The sequence below is a fragment of the Harpia harpyja genome, chromosome 13, assembly GCF_026419915.1.
Source record: "Harpia harpyja isolate bHarHar1 chromosome 13, bHarHar1 primary haplotype, whole genome shotgun sequence".
In the NCBI taxonomy this organism is placed as follows: Eukaryota; Metazoa; Chordata; class Aves; order Accipitriformes; family Accipitridae; genus Harpia; species Harpia harpyja.
The window spans coordinates 21,117,556-21,122,521 of NC_068952.1; positions in this window are offsets into that span (position 1 = coordinate 21,117,556).

Sequence of the window (4,966 nt, forward strand, 5' to 3'; positions counted from 1 at the left end):
ATCCCCACTGCTGTTGTGGCTGTAGATAGGGTGCCAAGGCACCGTGAAGACCAGCAAGAGCTTTCAGGGCTGGGCCCTTCCTTGTGGGAGAAGGAGCCGGACGTTTGCCTTTTCGGCAAGAGGCTCGGCCGCGGCCGAGAACCGCCATGAGATCTTGCGTCTCTGGGAAAGCACAGATCCCCACTGCTGCTGTGCCTGTAGATAGGGCGCCAAGGCACCGTGAAGAGCAGCAAGAGCTTTCAGGGCTGGGCCCTTCCTTGTGGGAGAAGGAGCCGGACGTTTGCCTTTTCGGCAAGAGGCTCTGCCACGGCCTAGCGCCATGAGATCTTGCTTCTCTTGGAAAGCAGAGATCCCCACTGCTGTTGTGCCTGTAGATAGGGTGCCAAGGCACAGTGAAGAGCAGCAAGAGCTTTCAGGGCTGTGCCCTTCCTTGTGGGAGAAGGAGCCGGATGTTTGCTTTTTCGGCAAGAGGCTCTGCCGCGGCCGAGCGCCATGAGATCTTGCGACTCTGGGAAAGCTCAGATCCGAACTGCTGCTGTGCCTGTCGATAGGGTGCCGAGGCACTGTGACGAGCAGCAAGAGCTTTCAGGGCTGGGCCCTTCCTTGTGGGAGAAGAAGCAGGACGTTTGCCTTTTCGGCAAGAGGCTCTGCCGCGGCCGAGCGCCATGAGATGTTGCGTCTCTGGGAAAGCACAGATCCCCACTCCTGCTGTGCCTGTAGATAGGGTGCCAAGGCACCGTGAAGAGCAGCAAGAGCTTTCAGGGCTGGGCCCTTCCTTGTGGGAGAAGGAGCCGGACGTTTTCCTTTTCGGCTAGAGGCTCTGCAGCGGCCGAGCGCCATGAGATGTTGCGTCTCTGGGAAACCACAGATCCCCACTGCTGTTGTGCCTGTAGATAGGGTGCCAAGGCACCGTGAAGAGCAGCAACAGCTTTCAGGGCTGGGCCCTTCCTTGGGGGAGAAGGAGCCGGACGTAAGCCTTCTCGGCAAGAGGCTCTGCCGCGGCCGAGTGCCATGAGATGTTGCGTCTCTGGGAAAGCACAGATCCCCACTGCTGTTGTGCCTGTAGATAGGGCGCCAAGGCACCGTGAAGAGCAGCAAGAGCTTTCAGGGCTGGGCCCTTCCTTGGGGGAGAAGGAGCCGGACGTAAGCCTTCTCGGCAAGAGGCTCTGCCGCGGCCGAGTGCCATGAGATGTTGCGTCTCTGGGAAAGCACAGATCCCCACTGCTGTTGTGCCTGTAGATAGGGCGCCAAGGCAGCGTGAAGAGCAGCAAGAGCTTTCAGGGCTGGGCCCTTCCTTGTGGGAGAAGGAGCCGGACGTTTGCCTTTTCGGCAAGAGGCTCTGCCGCGGCCGAGCGCCATGAGATGTTGCGTCTCTGGGAAAGCACAGATCCCCACTGCTGTTGTGCCTGCAGATAGGGTGCCAAGGCACCGTGAAGAGCAGCAACAGCTTTCAGGGCTGGGCCATTCCTTGGGGGAGAAGGAGCCGGACGTAAGCCTTCTCGGCAAGAGGCTCTGCCGCGGCCGAGCGCCATGAGATGTTGCGTCTCTGGGAAAGCACAGATCCCCACTGCTGTTGTGCCTGTAGATAGGGTGCCAAGGCACCGTGAAGAGCAGCAACAGCTTTCAGGGCTGGGCCATTCCTTGGGGGAGAAGGAGCCGGACGTAAGCCTTCTCGGCAAGAGGCTCTGCCGCGGCCGAGTGCCATGAGATGTTGCGTCTCTGGGAAAGCACAGATCCCCACTGCTGTTGTGCCTGTAGGTAGGGTGCCAAGGCACTGTGAATAGCAGCAAGAGCTTTCAGGGCTGGGCCCTTCCTTGTGGGAGAAGGAGCCGGACGATTGCCTTTTCGGCAAGAGGCTCTGCCGCGGCCGAGCGCCATGAGATGTTGCGTCTCTGGGAAAGCACAGATCCCCACTGCTGTTGTGCCTGTAGATAGGGCGCCAAGGAAGCGTGAAGAGCAGCAAGAGCTTTCAGGGCTGGGCCCTTCCTTGTGGGAGAAGGAGCCGGACGTTTGCCTTCTCGGCAAGAGGCTCTGCCGCGGCCGAGCGCCATGAGATGTTGCGTCTCTGGGAAAGCACAGATCCCCACTGCTCTTGTGCCTGTAGATAGGGTGCCAAGGCACCGTGAAGAGCAGCAAGAGCTTTCAGGGCTGGGCCCTTCCTTGTGGGAGAAGGAGCCGGACGTTTGCCTTTTCGGCTAGAGGCGCTGCCGCGGCCGAGCACAATGAGATGTTGCGTCTCTGGGAAAGCACAGGTCCCCACTGCTGTTGTCCCTGTAGATAGGGCGCCAAGGCACCGTGAAGAGCAGCAAGAGCTTTCAGGGCTGGGCCCTTCCTTGTGGGAGAAGGAGCCGGACGTTTGCCTTTTCGGCAAGAGGCTCTGCCGCGGCCGAGCGCCATGAGATCTTGTGTCTCTGGGAAAGCTCAGATCCGAACTGCTGCTGTGCCTGTCGATAGGGTGCCAAGGCACCGTGAAGAGCAGCAAGAGCTTTCAGGGCTGGGCCCTTCCTTGTGGGAGATGGAGCCGGACGTTTGCCTTTTCGGCAAGAGGCTCTGCCGCGGCCGAGCGCCATGAGATCTTGCGTCTCTGGGAAAGCTCAGATCCGAACTGGTGCTGTGCCTGTCGATAGGGTGCCGAGGCACCGTGAAGAGCAGCAAGAGCTTTCAGGACTGGGCCCTTCCTTGTGGGAGAAGGAGCCGGACGTTTGCCTTTTCGGCTAGAGGCGCTGCCGCGGCCGAGCACAATGAGATGTTGCGTCTCTGGGAAAGCACAGGTCCCCACTGCTGTTGTCCCTGTAGATAGGGCACCAAGGCACCGTGAAGAGCAGCAAGAGCTTTCAGGGCTGTGCCCTTCCTTGTGGGAGAAGGAGCCGGACGTTTGCCTTTTCGGCAAGAGGCTCTGCCGCGGCCGAGCGCCATGTGATCTTGTGTCTCTGGGAAAGCTCAGATCCGAACTGCTGCTGTGCCTGTCGATAGGGTGCCAAGGCACCGTGAAGAGCAGCAAGAGCTTTCAGGGCTGGGCCCTTCCTTGTGGGAGAAGGAGCCGGACGTTTGCCTTTTCGGCAAGAGGCTCTGCCGCGGCCGAGCGCCATGAGATCTTGCGTCTCTGGGAAAGCACAGATCCCCACTGCTGTTGTGGCTGTAGATAGGGTGCCAAGGCACCGTGAAGAGCAGCAAGAGCTTTCAGGACTGAGCTCTTCCTTGTGGGAGATGGAGCCGGACGTTTGCCTTTTCGGCAAGAGGCTCTGCCGCGGCAGATAGCCATGAGATCTTGCGTCTCTGGGAAAGCACAGATGCCCACTGCTGTTGTGCCTGTAGATAGGGTTCCAAGGGTAGGTGAAGAGCAGCAAGAGCTTTCAGGGCTGGGCCCTTCCTTGTGGGAGAAGGAGCCGGACGTTTGCCTTCTCGGCAAGAGGCTCTGCCGCGGCCGAGCGCCATGAGATCTTGCGTCTCTGGGAAAGCACAGATCCCCACTGCTGTTTTGCCTGTAGATAGGGTGCCAAGGCACCATGAAGAGCAGCAAGAGCTTTCAGGACTGGGCCCTTCCTTGTGGGAGAAGGAGCCGGACGTTTGCCTTTTCGGCTAGAGGTGCTGCCGCAGCCGAGCACAATGAGATGTTGCGTCTCTGGGAAAGCACAGGTCCCCACTGCTGTTGTCCCTGTAGATAGGGCGCCAAGGCACCGTGAAGAGCAGCAAGAGCTTTCAGGGCTGTGCCCTTCCTTGTGGGAGAAGGAGCCGGACGTTTGCCTTTTCGGCAAGAGGCTCTGCCGCGGCCGAGCGCCATGAGATCTTGTGTCTCTGGGAAAGCTCAGATCCGAACTGCTGCTGTGCCTGTCGATAGGGTGCCAAGGCACCGTGAAGAGCAGCAAGAGCTTTCAGGGCTGGGCCCTTCCTTGTGGGAGAAGGAGCCGGACGTTTGCCTTTTCGGCTAGAGGCGCTGCCGCGGCCGAGCGCCATGAGATGTTGCGTCTCTGGGAAAGCACATATCCCCACTGCTGTTGTGGCTGTAGATAGGGCGCCAAGGCACCGTGAAGAGCAGCAAGAGCTTTCAGGGCTGGGCCCTTCTTTGTGGGAGAAGGAGCCGGACGTTTGCCTTTTCAGCTAGAGGCTCTGCCGCGGCCGAGCGCCATGAGATGTTGCGTATCTGGGAAAGCACAGATCCCCACTGCTGCTGTGCCTGTAGATAGTGTGCCAAGGGTAGGTGAAGAGCAGCAAGAGCTTTCAGGGCTGGGCCCTTCCTTGTGGGAGAAGGAGCCGGACGTTTGCCTTTTCGGCAAGAGACGCTGCCGCGGCCGAGCGCCATGAGATTTTGCGTCTCTGGGAAAGCACAGATCCCCACTGCTGTTGTGGCTGTAGATAGGGTGCCAAGGCACCGTGAAGACCAGCAAGAGCTTTCAGGGCTGGGCCCTTCCTTGTGGGAGAAGGAGCCGGACGTTTGCCTTTTCGGCAAGAGGCTCGGCCGCGGCCGAGAACCGCCATGAGATCTTGCGTCTCTGGGAAAGCACAGATCCCCACTGCTGCTGTGCCTGTAGATAGGGCACCAAGGCACCGTGAAGAGCAGCAAGAGCTTTCAGGGCTGGGCCCTTCCTTGTGGGAGAAGGAGCCGGACGTTTGCCTTTTCGGCAAGAGGCTCTGCCACGGCCTAGCGCCATGAGATCTTGCTTCTCTTGGAAAGCAGAGATCCCCACTGCTGTTGTGCCTGTAGATAGGGTGCCAAGGCACAGTGAAGAGCAGCAAGAGCTTTCAGGGCTGTGCCCTTCCTTGTGGGAGAAGGAGCCGGATGTTTGCTTTTTCGGCAAGAGGCTCTGCCGCGGCCGAGCGCCATGAGATCTTGCGACTCTGGGAAAGCTCAGATCCGAACTGCTGCTGTGCCTGTCGATAGGGTGCCGAGGCACTGTGACGAGCAGCAAGAGCTTTCAGGGCTGGGCCCTTCCTTGTGGGAGAAGAAGCAGGACGTTTGCCTTTTCGG